Here is a 27509-nt window from a genome sequence, read left to right on the forward strand (position 1 = left end):
GTTGGGAGACTTGTGGGAGGAAACCGGAGCATCTGCAGGAAGCCCACTCAGACACGGGAAGAATGTGCTGAATTCGCACAGACAGTGACCCAAATCTGGAATCGAACCCGGGATCCTGCCACTGTGAAGCAACAGTGCTAACCACTGTGCTACCGTGCCAATCTATTGAGACACCTGGAGACAAGTTAACCAACATAACTGCGATGTGAGGTGTGTTAGCAGGTTAGCAGCCAAAATAAAGAAAGCATGAAAAAACAGGATAAGTAAAACCGAACCAGCAAAACAAAACCAAACAAAATGGGGGCAAACGCTGTGACCGAGAGCTCAGAAGTCTGTAAAATGCCCACGACCCTATTTGAGCATGGGTAGCTTTCAGATGACATGTTATAGATTATCCTTTATATATTTTTAAGACAAAGTCTTGATGTTGTGAAGAATCCAACATGTATTTCCAATTACTTTGACATTATGTTTGACTTTTATAATTATTGACCTGTTGCAGGAAAAATATGGCATTACACAATAAAGTCTGGTTGCAATAAACTTCTAAGCTATTTGCCAGATTTGCTTTCTTTGCTGGAGATTCTATTATCTTTTTAAAGGAATTTTAGGTATGTACTGCCCATGTACTTTCCATTCACCAGAAAGCATCGGTCTTAAATGCTCGGCCACACTATCAACTGATTATCAGCACATTAAAACTTCAGAGCACCTATTCTAATGCACATTGACAAAACGTCAAGATAATTTTTTCTACTCTTTTGTATGAGAAGAATATTCACATATATTTACTTAATTATACTTGTCCAAGTGAATTCTGTTGAACTTTGTCCATACAACTAATACATTGTAGAATGTTGTGTTAAATATCCAATATATTGGATGATGATTGATTAATATATCACCCCAAAAGAGGGGGGGGTGGGGGGGGGAACGGCATGGTGGCGCAGTGCTTAGCACTGCTGCCTTCGGCGATGAGGACCTGGTTCGATCCCGTCTCCGGGTCACTGCCCGTGTGGAGTTTGCACATTGTCCCCATGTCTGCATGGGTTTCACCCCCACATTCACCCCCCAGGGGCTGGTTTAGCTCACTGGGCTAAATCGCTGGCTTTTAAAGCAGACCAAGCAGGCCAGCAGCACGGTTTGATTCCCGTACCAGCCTCCCCGGACAGGCGCCGGAATGTGGCGACTAGGGGCTTTTCACAGTAACTTCATTGAAGCCGACTCGTGACAATAAGTGATTTTCATTTCATTTCATTTCATTTCATCCCAAAGGTGTGCAGGTTTGGCGGATTGGCCACACTAAATTGCCCCTTAATTGGAAAAAAAATAATTGGATGCACTAAATTAATTTTTTTTAAGTCTCAGCCCGAAGAGATTTTTAATGTTGCACATTTGGCAGGGGTACATTTCAAATTTACCTGTAAGATAGCAAAATGGAAATAAGAATTGATGGACATAATAAAATATTTCGGGTGAACAATTGGTAGGCTGAAAAGCTGGCATGTGGATCACAATTCATGGTTATCCTGCATCAATTAATTCTAATTCAGACAGTGCACAAACTTTGTACTGCTTGCTCATTTAAATGTTACTGTCATGGAACCCATGACAAAATCTGCCATTGTGTGACTGAAGGCCTCAGAGAAGGCCCAAATTCATGCAAGGTGTGCATCATTTAAAGCCAGATTGCAAAATTCAAGCCTGCCCCTGTTAAAGCACAGGTGTAATCCAGCTGTAACAAGGAATAGAAATGGCTGAGGAGACATTTTGAGCAGGAAGAACACTGACAAATGGGCATAGAAGAGGTTCTCTGATATTGCTCTCTGGAGTGCTTAGTGCAGGAGCCAAACAGGAGGGAGAAAGATCACTTATCCACTAAAAACCAGGAGGCCTTCCAGGCAGATACAGAGAAAACAATGTGAGTAGTTGGTTGTTACAGATAACGGCAATAGTCTAGCCCTGAAGAACCGGACAAAGTACTGGAAGTTCCATGATGCCACATGAGTAGCGAAGGACAGTGAATGCATTTTTAAATGTTATCTCCTTATGACTTAACCACTAGCCATGCACATCATTCAATTCAGCATTCCAGAACCCCTCACTTCACTCACTGAACAACTATCTCCTCAAACCAAGACTCATACTTAACCTTCATATCTTTAGCTCACGTTCAAATGTTTAACACTGCTGATAGTATGACAACACATGACTTAATTAGGCCAACACATCACCCAAACTAACTGCAACACATCCATCGCCCCTTTCTTGCAGGACACAGTAGTGCATACCACAGCAATCAGCTCCAATCCAACAAGGGATAGGCACAGCTGCATGCCCTCATTGGAGACAACATTACTCACTATCACTGGAGGAGCCACTATTGGCGCGATGGTCAGTAGTATGACTGAAACCATCAACTTAATCCTCCTTCTCACATCCGACTGCTCTTGCTTGCCGCAGTCTTTTCTAATTCACAAGCTACAAATGGTTTAAGCATCACCTCGTGCTTCCTCTGTCAGCATCAACAGGGCCCAGGTGGAGATGGTAACACCTTCAAATTCCTCGGAGTGCACATCACCAAAAATTTATCCTGGTCCACCAAGAAATCACAACAGCGCCTATACTTCCTCAAGAAACAAAGGAAATTCAGCATGTCCACACTAACTCTTAACAACTTTTACAGATGCACCATAGAAAGCATCCTGTCTGGCTGCATCACAGCCTGGTGTGGCAACTACTCAGCCCAAGACCGTAAGAAACTTCAGAGAGTCGTGAGTACAGCCCAGTCCATCACACAAACCTGTCTCCCATCCATTGAGACCCTTTGCACACGGCTTACTCACTCTTCCAACTTCTTCCATCGGACAGGAGATACAGAAGTCTGAGAATACGCATAAACAGATTCAAAAACAGCTTCTTCCCCACTGTTACCAGACTCTTAAACGACCCTCTTATGGACTGACCTGGTCAATACTACACTCCTGTCTGATTCACCCGATGCTGGTGTCTATGTATTTGCATTGTGAACCTTGTGTTGCCCTATTAAGTATTTTCTTTTTATTTTATTTTATTTTCATGTACTTAATGATCTGTTTGAGCAACTCACAGAAAAATACTTTTCACTGTACCTTGGTTCACATGACAATAAGCAAATCCAAATCCTATTTCCTCTCTACAACTTACCCTTGTTGTATCTTTCTTCTTTCCGATATCTGAGAACAGTCACCTGAGCAAGCAGTTGTGCAGCAGTGTGAAGGGAAGAGGAACAAGAGGCTGATGATGAAACACCACACTCGATCTCATGCTCACAGCCAACAGCTCAACTATTGATACTGTGCATACTTCAAAGAGTAGCTTAGAGATGGGATCTACGTGTTATGAGATAATGGGCAAATGCAGCCAACAGTGAGGATAGAAGGAAAGTGCAACAATGGTGCTGTCTCCCAGAGGATCAGATTGATGAGTTTTGCTGTAGAGGGCACAGTTGAACACTTTGATGGTACAGCATACACAACTAAATGCTGTTGGGTATGCATAATAAACTCGGGAGCATGCTGTCAATATCAAGGAGCATGAAGGAGTCTGGCACTAAATTGGCATAGAGTTTGTGCAGAGCTTGGAACCTATACTATTTCCTGCGATTGCTAATTTCAATTCACTTGCAGGCCCAAATATCAGAGCATGATGCATTGAATGCAGAAGCTGGTGAGATGGAAGGTGAAAACAGGGGGAATCTTGGAAAGAGGAAAAAGGTCAGGCCAGAAGCATGAGAATTGGAACAGATATGATCGAGGTCTCTGTCAAACTGTGCTGAGGGGAAAGAAAGACCAGAATGTAAGTTGGCACAAATAGAACAAATGCAAAAGAATCTGACAAACTGAGAGACAAGAATAATCATTGCAGGGATCGGGTGGGAAGATGAACAGCCAAGGTTGCAGAGGAGATCAGCAGTTTTATAATGGACAGTGATCGATAGACTATTCTCTGAAATGGTGACAGAGGAATCAAGAATCAGGAGGGAAAAGCCAGAGATTGACAGTGTGAAGGTGAAAGGAAGGTGGAAATTGGAAACAAAGTTGATTAAATTTCACAACCTGGCTGAGAGCTAGAAACCGCACTGATACATTCAGTAATACTTCACAAAAAAAAAAATCAGGAAAGGCATCGTGCAGGACTGGAACATATGCAGCTGGATTCTCCGTTCCTGAGACGATGTTTTGACAACTGGGCAAGATTTTGTGGACTTCCATGCCAGCAAAGCTGGCGCTGAACTTGGACTGATTCAGTGACCGTGAAGGAGCTAGGACAGGCACCACGTGAAACACAATCGATTCCAATGAAGAATGGTGCGGGATTGGCGGGGTCCGTGATTGACACTCAGGAGGCTGACAAGCTCCAGCCACACATACACACTTTACACCCCACACAAACTCATCCCAGACATCAAGGTGGCACTGGTTGCGCTGGAGCGTACGCATCCAGCCAATGGGTCTGCTGCACCTAGAGAGCACCTAGTGGGGTCCCTTGGGTGGATACACATACGTCCTGTATCGCTAGATACACACAAAGTGGGTAGTCAGCAGCGTGCGCTGTCGCATGGCTGCCTTGCAGGCTGCGGCAATGGTGTTCTGATCCCTTCCACCCCGACCCCATAGCCCACCACATGGCCACCCTCTGCTACTCCCTTCAGCCCTGGCAGAAGCCCCCCTGCCAGCGGTGCGGCTGTCAGCAAACTATGGTAACATTGGATGCTTTCCGTACTCCCTCTCTCTCCCTCATCAGCCACTGTGCTAGTTTCACGATTTTTAAAACAAAAGTGAACCTCGCCATTGGGAATTCATCCCAGTGGAGGCAGAGAATCACGGAGGCCCTGGAGAATATCGGGTCTGGCCCGCTAATGATATCCCAATGGTGTTTATTGTATGTGCGTTCTGGAACGCATTGACCCTGCTGTCGAGGTGATGGAGAACTGCGATTTGGCGTGAAACCTGCGCTTGCCATGATTTCGGCATCAAAACCAATTCACCCAATAGTGTTTCCCGAATCTGGCATCAACCAATGGAGAATCCCGCCCGGAACGTTCCACATACTCCCAAAAAAGACAAGCATTGCTTGGATCTATACAGTTCCCCAAGGCAATATACTTGGTTCAGAGGAAGAATCCAAGAAAAGTTTTTCTGACACCACTTTTGTTTTCTGTTATTCAACTTATACATTTTAATCACATCGGATAGAATTAGAATTTCTACAGTGCAGAAGGAGGCCATGTGGCCCATCGAGTCTGCCCCAACCCTGAAAATAGTACCCTCCTATGCCCATGCCATGGTCCTCTCCCCATAACCCGGTAACCCCCCTAACCTTTTGGGAACTGAGGGGCAATTTTAGCATGGCCAATCCAACTAACCTGCACATCTTTGGATTGGGAAAAAACCGGAGCACACGGAGGAAACCCCCGCAGACAGAGGGAGAATGTAGAAACTCCACACAGATAGTCACCCAAGGCTGGAATTGAGCCCGGGTTCCTGGTGCTGTGAGGCCAAAATGCTTACCACTGTGCCACCATGCTGCCCCTTTAGCATACTCACTTCAAGTTCTCACTTCAATTGCCTCGTCTGTTTTAAAATGTGTTAATACCCACACTCAAATGTGAACAAAGCATTTTCTTAGAAATGCCAAATGAGGATTAACTTTCCCGTGATATCAGTAAGTCACTTTCTGTATTACAACAGTGACTACGCTGCCAACGTACTTCATTGGCTGCCGAGCGTTCGGTGCTTCCTGAGGTCATGAATAACATGATATAAAGAAAAATGATTTCCTTCTACCTTTCTAACAGAATACATTTTACCCACAGATTTCTTTGCCAGTTTGCTGCAAGTCAGCTACTTTTTGGTTGCACAAGTTTTTTTTCCGCTCTCCCTAAGCGCTACCATAAAGAATTTTATTGCCTTTTCAAAAGGTCTGAAGTAAATAAAGCAGGAACATGTTGTGCTTTTGTTGATTATAGAATGTCAGCCGCCCTGAAAATAATGCATCACAGCCTGACAGATACTATTATTGCTACTGTGCCCTTGAGTGCAATGCCTGCATGTGAACACTGCTAGCTGCAATTTCCATCAGTTATAAGGTGCATCTATGAGGCATGAATGCCAATAATCCTTCTCTTCCTTCCCATTCCTTTGGTGAGATAAAACAATTAAATAATGTGTGCCTCCACAGCATTAGTGCATGAATAATATTGGTTGATTTGGATTCTATTGCCTACTTTTGTATCGCTTGGTTTTCTATCTAGGTGTTGTCATGCCCAGTAAAGGCATATCATATTCATAATTTTACACATGGACTGAACACCTATGGCAGCTTCTGGAACTGTCTTTTGTTTAGACAGAATGAACTGTTAAGATGGCTGCCAAGAGGTCAGGTGAGCTTTGCTTTTTCAACACCAGAATATCTAGCTTCCAGAAAGTTCTCCGAATTGAATAATCATTGGTTGGGGCCTCCACCTGGCATTGATATACCAAAGCAAATGTTATCTGTGAAGTTCACATTTCTTTTGTTTAAAGATTATTGAGAACAGAGTCAGTCGACTCCTAGACTCCATGTCTCTATGTTTGCAACAAAGGGAAGCTAATTCAACCAGTTCTTCACAAGTAAAGTGTGAACGACCACCATCTATCTCTTATTGTACATCAAGTGGCCTTTTAGCTTTGATCCATTCTGGGTGGACAATTCATGTTGACCACATGACCAAAACTGGCTTCTGATCCTGAGATCTTTTATTATCCAAAGACTCAGAAGATACCTGGGCAGGCGGCGGAAGAAAACCAACAAGTCAACAGGTGAAGACAAAGGCTGTGTCATCTTCACCTTTTAAGAACCATCCATAGCCAGCCAGACTGAGAACCAGAAACTAGCTCCAAACATACCATTTTCCAGTTTCAAAGTTCACCTGAGAGTTAACTTCCTCAATATTCAACTACAATAAACTTCATAACCTGCTGTGAACTCTTCACTTTTTATGACACTTACTTCAACTTTAAATCATAAGATCCATTCAAGGAACCACAGACTTTCCACATGGGAGACCACAAATTATAAATCAAAGATTGAATTAACTTTTATCTATAAAAATGCACTGTGCATCTAATCTATTCTGTGTGTGTGTGTATGTGTGTTTGTGTGTGTGTGTGTTTGTGACCAAGTATGTGACTTTGTGTTAATCTGGGGTTGGTGTGCGAGAATAAATTGCTGCCTCTATTTAAACTCATGAAAGCCTGCCGCTGAATTATCTATACACCCTCAAAAGGTAAGAAAAAACATGCCTTTGTCCATACCAAACAGATTGATTATGGGCAGCAATAAAGCAGATGCATTCTTATTGGTGACCAGAGATATGGCTGAATTTTGTTCAGTTTTAAGCGATTGGCTTGTACATTCCACACCTCCTTTTAAACCAGCTGCCATCAAGAATCAGAAAAAATAGGATCTGTAAGAAGCTTTTTGGAATAAGTCAATAGAAGCAGAGAATTTTTAACAAAAACTAAATTATATAACCAGGTTCTTCTTTTGATTGGTGTTCTCTTCACTTTACCTTTTCAAGGTATACCACTCATCATGAGCAAGACATCTCAAACTAATGGTTCAAATGGTATTAAAACAGAAAAAGTCAGTGCTATCGGTCATTTCCAAATTGGACATTAACCTTGCCACTTGGCATTTATTATTCCCAAAGTATGTCAGGGCTTGTCAACCTTCCACAAGAAAAATCAAATTTTCTTTTACTGATATTGGTCATTGTCCATATTGACTAAATAGATTGCTTTCAATGTAGGATTGAACATTTCCAGAACTAATAGGATTATTGGGAGGGCTGATGTACAGACTATCAGAACCAATCAATTGAAAGTTACTTTCGCCCATTCCAAAATACAACTGGGCTTCAAGCAGAAGAGCAATAAGAGCTGATGGCTCCTGACAATTTACAGTTGCAGGTGAATTCATTGATGCTTGTCTCCATGGGAATTATGTCTCACAAATTAACTGGTAAAAATTGAGAAAGTGAATTTTTAAAATGTATTTTCCATAAAAGTGCTTTATGGGGCATGTTCAGCAATTGCCTTGTCTGAGAGCTTTATGAATATATTAAGGACAATGTTCTCTGGTGTGAATGCCTTAACTGGCTTTACTTGAGTATTTCTGCAATTGCATTTGTGAAATTGCCAGTGTATGGAAATAAATACAGGGATGGACAGGGCCTCCAGCTTAACCAAAATAGCACTAGAACCCCGATTCCAGCCTGTCCCCGAACACAGCACCCACCTTCATTGCCAAGGAGAAACAGATGATTGTATGGTTTATGGAGGCAACGGAACATTTAAAACTTTTCATCAGCAAGGAATGTGAGATACAACCTGTGGTGATCACAAGTTAACCAGATGCAACACAACTGAGCGACCACTAGAGGGAGCACGGGAGAGCCATATAAATAGATCAGGACAGGAAGTGAGGACACACTCTTCACAGCAGGCGGGCTGGTAAGCAGGACACACAGCAAGCAAAGCTGGTAGTTAGCACTGGAAGGTAGTTCTAGGTCGAGCTCTGGAAACTGAACGAACTCACAATAAAGCATCTTCTCCACACTTGAGACTACGAGCTTTATTAAGACACGAGGAACAACACATTGTACCAGCAGTGATTTCAGGACGCTTACGACAGGACAACTCAGCTGCAGATACAGAAAGCACAAAATGGCATGGAAATCTCCTACTGGACATTTGACTGGGGAAGACATCGCTAATTCGAGGATGTGGCATGGATACCCACCTCAGCTGGACACGACTGGTAATGTAAGAAATGTCTGGAAAAGGTTTAAACAAATGTTCGATTTTTATCTCATAGCTAATGATGTTGCAGAAGCCTCAGACAAAATTAAAATAGCAATTCTCATCGAAGGGCCTGTCAATAGGAAAGTGTATAATGGATTTAAACACTCAAAAGGTGAAGACAGGAACAGCTTACAAACGTTACTAAACAAATTTGAAGAGTACTGTGAGAAATTTGAACAGCAAGGCATGCTCACAGTCCAACCTGCACAGAGACTGAGTGATGCAAGACTTAAAAAATCACAAAAAGATCAGGAAATCGCGAATGCACAGTACAGATCAAAAAGAAGAAATAACATGAATTTTTCACAAAGCCAAAACGCTGAAATCCAGTCCAGATCGGAAAGAAAAGGTAACTTACAACTTTTAGAAAGAAAAAACGCTGAAATCCGCGATAAAATGGCGTCGGAGCACATTTTGCAGTCTCTGGTAAGCAAAGAACTACAAATCGCGTCTGCGCATGCACCGGAACCGGAAGTCGCGCATGCGCCGGAACCGGAAGTCGCGCATGCGCAGTTTACAAAAGATCGCGGAGCCGATCGTTATGCGCATGCGCAAGCCGCGCATGCGCAGTCAAAAAAAGTCTTCGTCGCGGACCGTCATGCGCATGCGCAAGCCGCGCATGCGCAATGGACACCGAACCGCACAAGGAAAGAAAGCCGATTTGCGCATGTGCAAGTCGTTCCTACGCGTGACGTCATGACGTCTGAGAATCCTGACCACGCCCACTTAAAAGGGAAATGCCCGAAAATTGAAAACAAGACACTTAAAGTGGTAAAACCAAATTTTCTTGCCTCAGAACACAGAAAAACGCCTGAACTTAAACCAACAGTGAAAAACAACTTGCACAAAACCTTGGAAAAAGCTGCCTTCACCACACACAGTGAAGCGAACAAAAAGAATTCCGACACAACAAAAGATGATTTGTTTTTCGACGATTACCTCTCAGACCTGACTGGGTCAGTCGGATATGCTTATCACAGCATCAGCGACACGGTCGCAAAGTACAACACGAACCAACTCGTGGTAGATGAATCCAACCAAAATGCTTTGGTTTTCGAAGAATACTACTCAGACAGAGCTGAGTCAGTCGGATATGCTTATCACAGCATCAGCGACACGGTCGCAAAGCACAACACGAACCAACTCGTGGTAGATGAATCCAACCAAGATGATTTGGTTTTCAAAGAATACTACTCAGACATGGCTGAGTCAGTCGGATATGCTTATCACAGCATCAGCGACACGGTCGCAAAGTTCAACACGAATCAACTCGTGGTAGAAGAATCCAACCAGGATGATTTGGTTTTCGGAGAATACTACTCAGACACAGCTGAGTCAGTCGGGTATGCTTATCACAGCATCAGTGACATGGTCGCAAAGTTCAACACGAATCAACTCGTGGTAGAAGAAGCCAACGAAGATGAAATGGGTTTCAAAGAATACTACTCAGACATGGAGGAGTTATTTGGACATGCTGATCACAGCATCAGCGACACCGTTGCAAAGCTCAACACGACTCTACTCATGGTGGATGAATCCAACACCATGGTGCCATGGCAGCTCGTCGATACATTGGATGACAGCAATACCCAAGACGAAGACGACGCCACACAGAGAGCACAGGAAGACTCCACGGAGCGAGCGATGACAGGCTCCACAGTGCGAGTGATGAAAGACGCCAACAGGGATGCAAGCAAACACTCCCGGGCGGACACCAAGCATGAACAAGACCATGAAGGTAAACCCGCTGTACCTGAGCAACCGCAAGCAGACTATGAAAGTCTACCAAGCTCACAGGAACAAGAAGAAAGAGCGGACTATGAAAGTCCAACACGCTCACAGGAACAAGAAGAAAGAGCGGACTATGAAAGTCCAACACGCTCACAGGAACAAGAAGAAGACAATGCACCTCTGCCCACTGCATGCGAAGACAGTGACAAGGTGATCACACTCAACGTACAGGATCACAGTGAGACTGACAGTTCTCAGCTTGTCTGTACCGAAGCACAGAGCGAAAACAGTGACAAGGTGCTCGCACTCGACGTACAGGATCACAGTGAGACTGACAGTTCTCAGCTTGTCTGTACAGAAGCACAGAGTCGGGCCACCCAACAGTCCAGAGAGACGATGCCGAAAGAAAACATGCAGATTTTGACTCCAGAAGAGGAGCACCTGGAGCCCAGAGAGACAACGCCAAAAGAAAACATGCAGATTTTGACTCCAGAAGAGGAGCACCTGGAGTCCACAGAGACAATGCCGAAAGAAACCATGCAGATTTTGACTCCAGAAGAGGAGCACCTGGAGTCCAGTGAGATAACATCAACAGAAATCATGAAGATTTTAACTCCAGAAGCGGAGCACCAAGAGTCTAGAGAAACCACGTCAACTGAAATCATGCAGATTTGGACTCCAGAAGAGGAGCGCCGAGAGTCCACAGACACCGCGTCAAATGTAATCAAGAAGACTTTGACTCCGGAAGACGAGCACCAAGAAAGCAAAGATGCGGAATCCAATTCTCCACAACTGATTGATGTCACCTGCACCGATGCAACATCAGATCATTCGCACCACTCGCGAGACGGAATGCTCAATGACTCAAATTATCCACTCGGGACACTCATAGAGTATAACAAGAAAAACAAAAGTCAAAAGAAACACAGCAAGAACAAAAACAACATGAAGCGCGACAAGACCAACAACAATAGCAAGAAGCACAGCAGAAACGAGAACGACAACAGCAAGAAGAAAAGCAACATGAAGCGCGACAAGACAAACAACAATAGCAAGAAGCATAGCAGAAACGAGAACGACAACAGCAAGAATAAAAGCAACATGAAGCGCAACAAGACAAACAACAACGTCAGGCACAAAGATAGCGACAACGACAGAGGCAGAAACAACAAGAATGGCAACAAACACAACAAAGTCAGGAGCAAAGATAGCGACAACAACAAAGACGGAAACGACAAAAACAGCGACAAGTACGGCAACGGAAACAACAAAAACAGGAACGACAGAAACAACAGCAATGAAACAACGACTTGTACACAATGGCACTACTTGGCACATGATGGACGATGCCACAGCACACTGCAAAACGATAACAAGACTACAAACATGTCATGGGATGACAACGAATCGCACAAACTCACGTCTGCTCCAGAACAAGCAAGCACACCAGCATCCAAGGCGGATGAGACAATAAATCAACACCACAAGCACAAAAAAAAAAGTCCATGCCAGTCAACATCAGTGATGTGACCATGCAAACACCTCGGGATGACGCATTGGGTACTTAAGATAACAAGGAACACCAACAACATTCACAGCGGACTTGCAATATCAATATCACCACGTCATCAACAACAAAAAGAAAAAAAAAAAAAGCTCTGAACAAATTCATCAAGTTTGGACTCATAAATGTGTTTATTAAGTTTGGACATATAAATACATTGGCTTTGTTAACTAAGGCAATAGCATCATCACTTGTATAGATACGCATATCATAAGTTACTGTTTTGTATAATTTTCCTTAATGATGTACAGAAACTATGTAATGAGAAAGAGGGGGATGTGGTGATCGTAGATTGACCAGATACAAAAACAACAGAGCAAACACGAGCGGGAGAGCTATAAATACACTGGGACAGGATGTACAATTTTCTTTAACGATGTTCAGAAAATATGTTAAGAGAAAAAGGGGGATGTGGTGATCACAAGTTAACCAGATGCAACACAACTGAGCGACCACTAGAGGGAGCACGGGAGAGCCATATAAATAGATCAGGACAGGAAGTGAGGACACACTCTTCACAGCAGGCGGGCTGGTAAGCAGGACACACAGCAAGCAAAGCTGGTAGTTAGCACTGGAAGGTAGTTCTAGGTCGAGCTCTGGAAACTGAACGAACTCACAATAAAGCATCTTCTCCACACTTGAGACTACGAGCTTTATTAAGACACGAGGAACAACACACAACCTGTCTGAAGATGGAACGAGCTCACTGGAGCTTTTTGGAGGATAACAGTTCCCCATAGGAGGGCTCAGATACCCTTTTTAATTGTGTTTAAAAAGTTGCAACACCTGCCACAGAAGTTTGAAAAACTCATTCACAGGCATGAGGCTGTTTAGCACAGGGCTAAATCACTGGCTTTGAAAGCAGACCAAGGCAGGCCAGCAGCAGGGTTCAATTCCCATAACAGCCTCTCCAAACAGGTGCTGGAATATGGTGACTAGGGGCTTTTCACAGTAACTTCATTTGAAGCCTACTTGTGACAATAAACGATTTTCATTTCATTTCATGTGACTGACTCCCAAGGAAGTGGGAGACTGGGGCTGATGGTCTTGGAAATGCAACGTTTTTGGCTCTAAGTGACTCAGGCACCCAGCTGAGAGGAAGGAGAGCATCTCAGAGAAGGGAGAGTTGTGCATTGTGCTTTAAAAAAGTCAAATTGAGGATGGCACTTTCACACATTCAGTTGTCCAGAGGGCCAAGAGAATGTAGCCAACATCAGGCCAGAGGAAGGGCACCAGGCCAAGACGGCGATGCAGCACCATGTGGTGAACGTCTCTTGACAGAGTAGGTCAATGTGATGGAAAATCAGTGCAGAAGACAGCTAATGTGAATCCAGGACTTGGTTACCAGCATATATTGCATGGTTTAACAACATAAGAACGTAAGAACATAAGAACTAGGAGCAGGAGTAGGCCATCTGGCCCCTCGAGCCTGCTCCGCCATTCAATGAGATCATGGCTGATCTTTTGTGGACTCAACTCCACTTTCCGGCCCGAACACCATAAAACCTTAATCCCTTTTTTCTTCAAAAAACTATCTATCTTTACCTTAAAAACATTTAATGAAGGAGCCTCAACTGCTTCACTGGGCAAGGAATTCCATAGATTCACAACCCTTTGGGTGAAGAAGTTCCTCCTAAATTCAGTCCTAAATCTACTTCCCCTTATTTTGAGGCTATGCCCCCTAGTTCTGCTTTCACCCGCCAGTAGAAACAACCTGCCCGCATCTATCCTATCTATTCCCTTCATACTTTTTAATGTTTCTATAACAGGGTGGGCAAACTTTTCCGTGCAAGGGCCACATTCAGAAATTCACAATTTTAAAGGGCCGCATAGTATATTAAATAAAATAATTACTTCACCCGGTTATGATTCTGGGCACCTCATATAGAACATAGAACAGTACAGCACAAAACAGGCCCTTCGGCCCTCGATGTTGTGCCGAGCAATGATCACCCTACTCAAGTCAATGTATCCACCCTATACCAGTAAGTAACCCAACAGCCCCACCCCCCATTAACCTTTAAAAAAATAAAAAATAAAAATTTTTTAAATTTAAAAAAAAATTCTTTAAAAAAATTTTTTTTTTTAAATGACTTGGTGGGCCGCATAAAGACCTTTGGCGGGCCGCATGCGGCCCATGGGCCGTAGTTTGCCCACCCCTGTTCTATAAGATCCCCCCTCATCCTTCTAAATTCCAATGAGTACAGTCCCAGTCTATTCAACCTCTCCTCATAATCCAACCCCTTCAGCTCTGGGATTAACCTAGTGAATCTCCTCTGCACACCCTCCAGTGCCAGTATGTCCTTTCTCAAGAAAGGAGACCAAAACTGAACACAATACTCCAGGTGTGGCCTCACTAACACCTTATACAATTGCAGTATAACCTCCCTAGTCTTAAACTCCATCCCTCTAGCAATGAAGGACAAAATTCCATTTGCCTTCTTAATCACCTGTTGCAACTGTAAACCAACTTTCTGTGACTCATGCACTAGCACACCCAGGTCTCTCTGCACAGCAGCATGCTATAATATTTTATTGTTTAAATAATAATCCCATTTGCTGTTATTCCTACCAAAATGGATAACCTCACATTTGTCAACATTGTATTCCATTTGCCAGACCCTAGCCCATTCACTTAACCTATCCAAATCCCTCTGCAGACTTCCAGTATCTTCTGCACTTTTTGCTTTACCACTCATCTTAGTGTCATCTGCAAACTTGGACACATTGCCCTTGGTCCCCAACTCTAAATCATCTATGTAGATTGTGAACAATTGTGGGCCCAACACGGATCCCTGAGGGACACCACTAGCTACTGATCGCCAACCAGAGAAGCACTCATTAATCCCCACTCTTTGCTTTCTATTAATTAACCAATCCTCTATCCATGCTACTACTTTACCCTTAATGCCATGCATTTTTATCTTATGCAGCAGCCTTTTGTGTGGCACCTTGTCAAAAGCTTTCTGGAAATCCAGATATACCACATCCATTGGCTCCCCATTATCTACTGCACTGGTAATATCCTCAAAAAATTCCACTAAATTAATTAGGCACAACCTGCCCTTTATGAACCCATGCTGCGTCTGCCCAATGGGACAATTTCTATCCAGATGCCTCGCAATTTCTTCCTTGATGATAGATTCCAGCATCTTCCCTACTACCGACGTTAAGCTCACTGGCCTATAATTTCCTGCTCTCTGCCTACCTCCTTTTTTAAACAGTGGTGTCACGTTTTTCTAATTTCCAATCCACCGGGACCACCCCAGAGTCTAGTGAATTTTGGTAAATCATCACTAGTGCATCTGCAATTTCCCTAGCCATCTCTTGAACCATGTTCTGCCAGTGGTTGTCAAAGCTGACATGGCTCTAAATTTTTATACTGGCAGCTCTTTCTAGGCAGGAGACCTCTGCAGGATCTCACAGTCAGCTGTACACAGAGACACAGAGAGGTATATGGTTTGCACTATTAACAGGCTTCCCTCAGTTGCATGAGCTTATCAACTATACAGGTCACCTTCAGGGCACTGGCTCATCAATCTGACACCTTCATTAACAAAAACTCCTTCTATTCCCACAATCTGCAGGTGCTGTGTGACCACAGAAAGGTTTTCCTGCAGGTCTGTACAAGCTACCCTGATAGCTGCCACGACTCATTCATAATGAGGAATTTGCAACTGCCTCAGCTTTTTCAAGCACCGACATGGATCCGTGGTTGGGTTCTGGGGGACAAGGGGTGGCTAATGGCCTCGGGGAACATGCAGGTAGGCTTTTCACTTCTCGTCCTATGTGGTATCGAGGAGGTTGGTGGCCAGCTTCGATATGCAGGCCTCTGCATTTCTGCAACCATTACCACTGCCATCTATGTAGCAGATGAGGGCTCTGGCAGAGGGGCTACTAAATTGGAAGAATATGAGGGTCCCAAGGTGTTGTCGGTATCTTAACCTTCCTCAGTGACCTGCACACCCCTAGCTTGGGTTTCAGGTGGGGTTGATGAAGCTGGCTGCTAGGTGCAGCAGTCACTGTTGTGCCAACAGTACAACCAGCCTGCTAAAGGAATATAGCTCCTCATGTATTCCATGAATGTCAGCGCTCATATGGTGAGCAGAGAGATACAGGTTACTGGGTAACCTACTTGAACTCTTTGCAGGCCCAAAACACTTACCTGGCATTCTGAGGGCTGCTGAATATCTCTCTCCATGAGATTGGGTATTCAATCATGTTTCGAACTCTTACGATTGAGCCCACGGGACAAAGTGAAGCTTATGACCATGATAGACTCCTCCACTCGCAGGATGGGATCGCCACCTGGTCCACATATGTGCATCTGATCATCTAAATATTGTAGCCTAAAATATGACTCTTGAGGCTTCTTGTTCCTGACTTTCCTCCCTCCCCCGCGGGAGACAGACTCTGAAACTTCCTCCTGCACTCTTATGCAATGTCCTTCACCCCGCCATCGTCTGTACATGAGTATGACATCCCTCCGAAGTGTTGTTTGTTGGCATAGCCCTTGTTGTTAAGTCTTTTGATTTGCACTACTGCCTTAACCATGCTTGCAATACCTTTACCATGCAAACCCCATCCTTGCACTCCCTCTCATGATAACCTCCTCTTGTGCTTACTCCACTTACAGCATCTGATGCAACAATGCCACCAATTTGAAAATTGCCTTTACCACATTTTTTGCACGCTCTTCAGGTAATTCTCCATGGCTGTCTCCTCAACATTCCCAATTCGCTATAGCCCAGACGACCCACCCCCAATCCAGCCCATATTCCTGGTATTCCTGGCCCTCTTCACCTGCAAACACAACATAGTAATGTTAGCCTAATATATAGGGTTGCCAGGGAAATTTCTGAATATGTCAGTGCTCCAGTGTTTATTCACGTCTATGCTGTGTGCGTCGAAAGGAACATACTCGTTTATATATGTGAAGTGTCACACCATTGGTGCAATATTCAAATGTGAATCATCACCTGCAACCTCTGTGTTTGTGCTTAACAATTCATCCTGCCAAAACACAGCGGGTCCCGGAAACTCTTTCTACACTGTACGTATATTCTTCTCTTGTCCCCTGCTGTGCTCACAATAACTGCTATATCTTTGTTGTTGCAGTTGGGTTAAACAAGCTGATTGGGTACAATATATCTTTCCATCTTTGTATGTCCGCCACCAGTATCTGGAGGTCCTTGTTGCTGGAATGGGGTGCAGCAACTCTCACTCCATCTCTCTCCCCAAAGAGACACTTGGAAATTAAAATATTGAAACAATATAAATATTGCAAAGCATCGGATTCGAATGACCTCAGAGACATTTGTACGCTTACTATGCAAACCATATTCTCCCTGTCATCAATGATTATTCTTGGGAAGCAGGCAGGGGAGGGGAGTGGTGGGTGGAGAGGGGTGTGTGAGAAATCTGATTTTGTACAAACTCATGTTTGCATAGCTATTGTTGCGGTCACTCCCAGGTGACATACTATGTTCTTATGGAATTTTGTCCTTCATTGCTAGAGGGATGGAGTTTAAGACTAGGGAGGTTATGTTGCAATTGTATTAGGTGTTAGTGAGGCCACACCTGGAGTATTGCGTTCAGTTTTGGTCTCCTTACTTGAGAAAGGACGTACTGGCACTGGAGGGTGTGCAGAAGGGATTCCCTGGGTTAATCCCAGAGCTGAAGGGGTTGGATTATGAGGAGAGGTTGAGTAGACTGGGACTGTACTCGTTGGAATTTAGAAGGATGAGGGGGGATCTTATAGAAACATTTAAAATTATGAAGGGAATAGATAGGATAGATGCGGGCAGGTTGTTTCCACTGGCGGGTGAAAGCAGAACGAGGGGACATAGCCTCAAAATAAGGGGAAGTAGATTTAGGACTGAGTTTAGGAGGAACTTCTTCACCCAAAGGGTTGTGAATCTATGGAATTCCTTGCCCAGTGAAGCAGTTGAGGTTCCTTCATTACATGTTTTTAAGGTAAAGATAGATAGTTTTTTGAAGAATAAAGGGATTAAGGGTTATGGTGTTCGGGCCGGAAAGTGGAGCTGAGTCCACAAAAGATCAGCCATGATCTCATTGAATGGCGGAGCAGGCTTGAGGGGCCAGATGGCCTACTCCTGCTCCTAGTTCTTATGTTCTTATGTTCTTATGTTCTTGAACACTAATTACCCGACTGCTTTATTTCCTCTGAGCCACACTATTGTGCCATGTCAGTGTGTAGCTGTGGGCAACCTGCTCAAGGGTCAATTGAACAGATGCACACTGATAGGGTGACAAGGGTGGATGGTTAAAGGTGTTTATCAGACATCCCCTGATGCATTATAGTGATCTGCGTCAATTCAGAATGTCCTGAATGAAATGAATGAATAAAAATCGCTTATTATCACAAGTAGGCTTCAAATGAAGTTTGACATTACTTCCGGGATCGGTGGGTCTATCTCGCATTAGACACTGGTACCTGGTAGCCAAATCAGACTGTCCGTGGTAGTTTTTCAGGAATCAGGTTTGCAGAGTCAAGACTGTCCCAACTTTCATGCTTCTGATGCAAGCGCGAAACTACAGGATTGAGATGCTAATATTCTGGATTTTACTACAATAAACCATTAGAAAGTGTGACACATTTGTGAGTGAGATAGTGCATCCAGATATATCTTGTGAATTTGAAATCTGTGTTCAGTTTAGTGGCATGCTTACAATGAAGGCGTTGTGGACAAGTGGGATCTTTAATACAGTGCAGTGACTGGGAGAGCTCCTGACATCATCCATATTAGCGTCTGTCCAACTTACTGTGATCATGAAAAGTGGAGCTTGTCGTGATCTCTGTATGTGCATGGACATGAGGGATTAACGTGTAATCAGTAGAATCAGATGATCACTAGAGGGCAGCACTAACAGGGGTATAAAAGCGATACTAATTCTGCTCCTCTTTTTGTTAGAAATCTTTTATTATTACTGGACAACTTTGAGTCTTTCTCATCAAGATTCAGAAAACCTCATCAACAATAGTATTGAGTAACATATATTACATTCAGTAGTATAACATAACGTACTACCATGGAGGGACTTGGGCTAAGGGACAGAGAGGAGGTTGGGGGGGGGCGGGGGCGGGGGCGGACCGGTGGAGGCGCAGAGCATTGGCTGGAGGCGGGCCCAAAAAAGGAGATGGCAGATCGGCAAAGGGGGGGGGGGGGGCGGGGGGAATGAGCCCCCCAACTAGGCTGATCACCTGGAATGCTTGAGGGTTAAATGTGCCGGTCAAGAGGGCATGTGTGTTCGCGCATCTTAAGGGACTGAAGGCAGACGTGGTAATGTTGCAGGAGATGCACCTTAGAGTAACTGACCAGATTAGATTGAGGAAAGGCTGGGTCACCGCACTTCTCCGCATGTCATCATGCCTCCTCCGGACGTCTTGCACCACGAGACCACTGATCTGGCAGAGATCCCACTTGTCCACAAGGCCACCGAGATGGCAGCCATCACCCCTGTCCAGTGCTGGCGTCCCCCCCTCCACCTCTGCGGTGATCAACAAGAATTTGTTGCCCACCACAAAGACTGAATCTACAGATTTAAATCTTGTAAATTTTGTTCAGTTTGCTCTGTATCTGCACGATAGAAACCTTCCCATGTACAGATGTTCATTCATTCCCCACTTGTACATAGTTATGCATGCATATACAGCCACGTTCCAACATTTATTTTAAAAGGGGGAGATGTCATAATATCTACTCATGTATATCATGAGATGGTGACAGGCAGTGATTGACACACACGATAACCAATCAACACACACGACACAGAACAACCAATCACCAGAAAGGACGCCACCACTATAAAGCCCACAGGGCATTAAGGCTCTCTCTCTCTCACAGGACACGGCTAGGGAGATAGTCACAGTGCACAGTCCAATGAACATCATCACTATGTGATAGAGAGCTAATCTGGTCAAGCCAGTAGGAGGTTATCAGTTAGGTTAATAGAGTGTCAACCCACAGCAGATTATGTACAACAATCAACAGGTTCAATAAAACAGTTTTGGACCATCTCCTGTGTCGGATGCCTGTTTCTCGTTTTACTGCATCCAGTTACAGTCGATGTCAGACCAACAGAGATAACACATCAGAGGAGACGCAGACCGAGGAGCTGAAGTGCAAGCGGGAGGAGGAGCTGGGAGGAGAGAACATAGAACATAGAACAGACAGTGCAGAAGGAGGCCATTTGGCCCATCGAGTCTGCACCGACCCACTTCAGCCCTCACTTCCACCCTATCCCCGTAACCCAATAACCCCTCCTAACCTTTTTGGTCACTGAGGGCAATTTATCACGGCCAATCCAACTAACCTGCACGTCTTTGAACTGTGGGAGGAAACCTGAGCACCCGGAGGAAACCCACACAGACACAGGGAGAACGTGCAGACTCCGCACAGACAGTGACCCAGCGGGGAATCGAACCTGGGCCCTGGCGCTGTGAGGCCACAGTGCTATCCGCTTATGCTACAGTGCTGCCCTTGTGCTGCCGTGCTGAGAGATAGAGCATGGTCTGAGTAGGATCAACACATCCGCAACATGTGCCAGGCTCAGCCTGATACAATTCTGACCCGGATGAGCAGATTCTTTGGGGTGGAAGACAGGTGCGCAAAATGTGCGGGAGGACCAGCGAACCATGTCCACAGGTTCTGGACATGTCCGAAGCTTAGGGGATTTTGGCAGGGGTTCGCAGATGTCATGTCCACGGTGTTAAAAACAAGGGCGGCACTGAGTCCAGAGGTGGCGATTTTCGGGGTGTCGGAAAACCCGGGAATCCAGGAGGAGAAAGAGGCAGATGTTTGAGCCTTTGCTTCCCTGGTAGCCCGGAGACGGATCCTATTAGCTTGGAGGGACTCAAAGGTCCTGAAGTTGGAGACCTGGCTATCGTGGCTAGCTTTCTCTGTTTGGAGAAAATCAAGTTCGCCTTGAGTGGGTTACTGTTAGGGTTTGTCCGGAGGTGGCAACCGTTCGTCGCCATCTTCGTGGAAAATTAATCGTCGGCAGAAGGGGGGTGGGGGTTAGTTTAGCTTCGAGTAGGGGGTTAATAAAGGTGGGACCTGTAAGGAAGGGAGACGGCTTTCGCACTATGTTTATAGTTTCATGTACATTGTTTATTTTGTTGTTGTAACAATACCGAAAATACCTCAATAAAATGTTTATCAAAAAGAAAAACATAACATACGACCAGAAGTGTAATAAAACAGTGTTTAGCGGGCAGTATGTCAACGCGGTGATTAGCACTGCAGCCTCACGGCGCTGAGGTCCCAGGTTCCATCCCGGCTCTGGGTCACTGTGCGTGTGGTGTTTGCACATTCTCTCTGTGTTTGTGTGGGTTTGCCCCCAGAATCCAAAGATGGATTGGCCACACTAAATTGCCCTTTAATTGGAAAAATGAATTGTATGCTCTAAACGTTTTTTTAAAAGTGATGCTTAGTATATTCATGTTACATTCCCCTGTCCCCCAGTTTAACAATGGTATTTAACTGTTTATTTAAAATAGGTTAACACCTCAATTAAAATCAGATAATTGAATTGTCGTATTCAATATTTTCCCCGCTTCTTGACTGTGATAGAGAAATTCAAACAGCATTCATTAGGTAAGCAAAACTGAACTTTATTCACTAATTAGAACTGCTAGCAGTAAATGGCTGAGACTTGAATTCGGAAGGCAGTCAATTACAAACTGCTGAGTCCGTCCCAAGTCTGCGATAGTACAGAAGAATAAGGCGATTTTTATACATTATAGGATCAAGATAACATGAATACAACTTGGTCAGGAATTTAATCGAAAGTAAAACATAAGTAATAATCGTTACAATGGCGTCACCTTGCTGACCTTTAGGGGAATGGAGTTTCATATCATTATCTTGTCTTTGTTTTAAGAAAGGGACAAATTTGTTTACGAACAGGAAGAGACAGCTTTTCAGCTTGGTATTTATTGAGACTGCTTCTAGGTTCATAACGAACAAGCCTTATCTTAGAATTTCAGAGTCACCCAGTTATCAGGTCATGTTGACCTCGGATGTATCTGTGTATTTTGTATCTGTGTCTTAGGTTAAATTCAATTGTACCAAGAAGACTTGACTAGTTTTCCCATCATGCCATTATTTGCTTCACACAATACCACAGAATGACATTCACTCATACCTTAATCTATTATTATTAGCAACATTAATAGCAAGGTTTTAAAAATGGAAAATATTTGAAAACCGTAAAATATTGATCCACGTTTAATAGATAAGTGTGATGGGTATTTGGAGATAACCCTTTGTCAGAGCTCAATTCTAAGATGTGATTTCAATGTGATGATTGACCCTTTTCAAGAAATTGTAGAATATTACAAATTATTTGTATATATTATTATTATATATATATATACATTTTACACACACACACATATAATATGATAGAATCATAAAATTTTAATAAAAATGAAGAACAAACATTTATGAACCATTAATTTGATTTGATTTGAATTATTGTCACTTGTATTAGTATACAGTGAAAAGTATTGTTTCTTGCATGCTGTACAAACAATGCATACCATACATAAGGAAGGAAGGAGAGACTGCAGAATATAATGTTACAGTTATAGCAAGGTGTAGAGAAAAGATCAACTTAATACGAGGTAGGTCCATTCAAAAGTCTGATGGCAGTAGGGAAGAAGCTGTTCTTGAGTCGGTTGGTACCTGACCTCAAACTTTGGTATCCTTTTCCTGACGGAACAAGGTGGAAGGGAGTATGTCTGGGGTGCGTGGGGTCCTTAATTATGCTGGCTGCCTTTCTGAGGCAGCGGGAATTATAGATAGAGTCAATGGATGGGAGGCTGGTTTGCGTGATGGACTGAGCTACATTCACGACCTTTTGTAGTTTCCTGTGGTCTTGGGTAGAGCAGGCTCCATACGAAATGAAATGAAAAATGAAATGAAAATCGCTTGTTGTCACAAGTAGGCTTCAATGAAGTTACTGTGAAAAACCCTAGTCGCCACATTCCGGCGCCTGTTCGGGGAGGTTGGTACGGGAATTGAACCGTGCTGCTGGCCTGCCTTGGTCTGCTTTAAAAGCCAGTGATTTAGCCCAGTGTGCTAAACCATCCCCTACTGTGCTAAACCAGCCCCTACCACATACCAAGCTGTGATACAACCAGAAAGAATTCTTTCTATGGTGCATCTGCAGAAGCTGGTGAGGGACATGCCAAATTTCCTCAGTCTTCTGAGAAAGTAGAGTCGTTGGTGGGCTTTCTTAACTATAGTGTCGGCATGGGGGGACCAAGGCAGGCTGTTGGCGATCTGCACACCTAAAAACTTGAAGCTCTCGACCCTTTCTACTTCGTTCCCATTGATGTAGACAGGGGCATGTTCTCCACTACGCTTCCTGAAGTCGATGATAATTTCCTTTGATTTGTTGACATTCAGGGAGAGATTATTGTCGTCGCACTAGTTCAGCAGATTCTCTATCTCATTCCTCTACTCTGTCTCGTCATTGTTTGAAATCAGACCCACTACAGTGGTGTCATCAGCCGATTTGAAAATCGAGTTGGAGGCGAATTTGGCCACACAGTCATAGGTGTATAAGGAGTATAGTAGGGGGCTGAGGACTTAGCCTTGTGGGGCACCGGTGTTGTGGAAGATCGTGGAGGAGGTGTTGTTGCCTATCCTTACTGCTTGTGGCCTGTGGGTTAGGAAATTCAGGATCCAGTCGCAGAGGGAGGAGCTGAGGTAAAGGCCACGGAGTTTGGAGATGAGTTTCGTAGGAATGATGGTGTTGAAGGCTGAGTTGTAGTCGATAAATAGGAGTCTGACATAGGTGTCTTTGTTATTTAGGTGTTCCAGGGTAGAGTGCAGGGCCATGGAGATGGCGTCTGCTGTGGACCTGTTGCAGCGGTAGGCAAACTGTAGTGGATCAAGGCAATCTGGGAGGCTGGAGTTGATACGTGCCATTACTAACCTTTTGAAGCACTTAATGATGATGGATGTCAGAGCCACTGGATGCTAGTCATTAAGGCACGCTGCTTGACTTTTTTTTGGTATAGGGATAATGGTCGTCTTCTTGAAGCAGATAGGGACCTCAGATTGTTGTAAAGAGAGGTTGAAGATGTCTACGAATACGAATACTCCCGCCAGCTGATCCGTGCAAGACCTGAGTGCTCATCCGGATACCCCATCCGGACCAGTGGCTTTCCGTGGGTTGACCTTCGAGAAGGCTGCTCTGACGTCTACAATGGTGATCTCAGATACAAGTTCATCGACGGCTTCTGGGGTGGAGGGCTCGCTCTCGCTGACCTCTTGCTCAAAGCGGGCATAGAATGCATTGAGCTCATCAGGGATGGGTGTGTTGGAGCCGACGATTTTACATGTCTTCATCTTGTAGCCTGTTATGTCTTGCAGACCTTGCCATAGACGATGGGGATCCGTGTGGCTAGCCTGGGACTCAAGTTTGGTCCGGTACTGTCTTTTGGCATCTTTGATGAATTTCTTTAGATCATATCTGGCTTTCTTGTAGAGGTCAGGGTCGCCTGACTTGAATGCCTCAGACCTAGACTTCAGCAAGCAGGACAGGACAGGAAAAGCTGAGCTCAGGACATCCTAATGTTCATTGGTGCTGCAATGTTTCAGTAAAGGTCAACGCAAACTGGAGGAACAACATCTCATCTTCCGGTTAGGCACGCTACAGTCTTCTGGTCTCAACATCGAATTCAACAACTTCAGATGATCAGCTCTACCCCACCTCGACCCATTTGTTTTCATGCCATTTCATTTTAACCGCCGTTTACCATTTCTTTCCTTCTTAATATATATTTAATTCCCCCCCAATCTCATCCACCTTTCCTTCACCTTTCTCCTCTTTGCTTCCCTCTTCTCCTCCCCCCACATCTACAGTTCATCCTCTGATGTCAGTTTCCCTGCTGTTTGACCTTTCACATCTTTTGTTCTCTTGGGCACTGCCATTAGCACTCTTTCCCCTTGGCTTCTGTGGCCATTAGCAACCGGTTTCCTGGGTTTCTGTTGCTATGACTCATCTTTCATTCTCACTCCACAGTATAAATATTTCCCACTTTTTCTGTCTGTTAGCTTTGACAGAATCATCGGACTTGAAACGTTAGCTCTTTTCTCTCCCGACAGATGCTGCCAGACCTGCTGAGATTTTCCAGCATTTTCTCTTTCGTTTCAGATTCCAGCATCCGCAGAAAATTTGCTTTTATCCTCATGTTCATCCCTGCAAATTAAGTACTTTTGAAGTGCAGTCACTGTTGCAGAGAAATGCAATAACCAGCTTGAAAATAGCATCATCCCAAAATGAGTTGCATGAGACAAGTTACTCAATTTAATTTGTGTTGGTTCAGGAACACATTTTAGCTGTGACATCAGAAAATCTCTCTTGATCATCTCTGAATCTTGTTTGATGGATGTTTTATGTCAACCTAAGAAGGTAAGCAGCTTATCTGAAAGTACTTACTCAGTATTTCACTGAAGTTTTCACCTTCAAATTTCTGGAGTGGTGCTTGTCTTGGAAACAAGAACCTATCACTGAGCCATGACTGGCATTTTTACTTGCATTCTCAGTCTACAGACAATGACATAGCCAGCTTTGTTCAATGACAATTTAAGAAAACCAAATGGACACTGGCATATCCTTTACTACAACTTGAGATACTTGCAAAAATGAAAACTCCAGTGTTAAAAGATGTAATTTGTTCTCCATGTATTATTCTTTCCAGTAATGATTGTCACATCACTAATTCTTATGGCACTTTACAATGCCAACTCCATAAAGCACAATCTGTGTTTCTGGATCGGAAAAGCTTGTAAGGAACACATCCACACATTGGATTTTATGGGTAATAAAATATGTTTTTACTGTTGAGATCTACTAACAACTAACATTAGTTCAACAGGATCACACAATGTTTCCAATTCTGTAACTTGATAGTGAGAAATTGAGGTTAAATAGCAAATGAAAATTACTTCCTGATGTGAGACTGTTGGTCTTTCATAGAGTGTTCCAAGTTATCATGCAGTTTCCAACTGTGGAAATCTGAAAAACATTGGCTCATGCATACCACTGCACAATAATGTGCAAAAACATAGCATTATTTTCTAATAGGGCTGGATATATGAAAATCCCAGTTGTTTGATATTGGGCAAATTTCGCTGATTTCCGAAAAAACAGAAAGGTTTCCTAATTGAGGTGAAATTTTAATTTAAATTTGAAACTCATTCATCTCTAATCACATCATTGTTTAATAATAATAATAATAATAATCATCATTGTCACAAGTAGGCTTACATTAACACTGTAATGAAGTTACTGTGAAAAGCCCCTAGTCGCCATATTCTGGCGCCTGTTCAGGTACACAGAGGGAGAATTCAGAATGTTCAATTCACCGAACAGCACATCTTTCAGGACATGTGGGAGGAAACCGGAGCACCCAGAGGAAACCCACACAGACAGGGGGAGAACACGCAGACTCCGCACAGACAGTGACCCAAGTGGGAATCAAACCTGCACCCTGGCGCTTTAAGCCACAGTGCTAACCATTGTACTACCCTGCTGCACAAATTTCAGGTTATTCTTAACCATAGGTTTATTGTTCTCAACCATAGGTTCAGAACTGAAAATGAATTGTACTTCACGTCCTTGAACTGGTTACAGTGATGCTGTGAATAATATGAAATGTGGGTGTAAGTATTCTCGAATTCCACCCCGGACAGGTAAGAAGGTGATGAAGATATTCAAAATGCAATGGTCTTTCATTTTATTGAGTTTTCACGTGAAACTGCGCAGAACCAAATGAGCTTCCTCTACTCCATCTCTATGCTACCTTGAGTTTTCCACTTGGGACTCTTTTGGCAAGCGTCCCTTTGAGAGCTACAAGTGTTGACAAAGATAGTTGCCATCTGTCTATTTTTCAACCTGAATAGTCTAGCTTATGTCTGGAATTTTTTGCAAGGAAAGCAGACACCAAAAGTATGTTTTCATTAAGTAACATTCCCCTTTTCTCATTTATGTCTGTCTCTTGTGACATAGAGGCATCAGTTGTAAGCTTTTCAACAAAATGTTGTCATTAGCAAAGCAAACATCAGAAGTAAAGCCATGATTAGGTGACAGCATTAATACTGAAAATAAGGTCATGCTTGCATTATAGCCAAAGCAGATGTTAGTATCAAAATGCTTCCCAAACCGTTCCGCATTTTCCTTCTTTGTCATGGTAAATTAATCTCACATGAGCTGAATTTGATATACATTTCCAATACATTTCTGTCATGGTGGGAGAGCTGCCCAAAACAATATTTTGCCCCTGG

Source organism: Scyliorhinus canicula, chromosome 14 (genome assembly GCF_902713615.1).
Source record: "Scyliorhinus canicula chromosome 14, sScyCan1.1, whole genome shotgun sequence".
Taxonomy (NCBI): domain Eukaryota; kingdom Metazoa; phylum Chordata; class Chondrichthyes; order Carcharhiniformes; family Scyliorhinidae; genus Scyliorhinus; species Scyliorhinus canicula.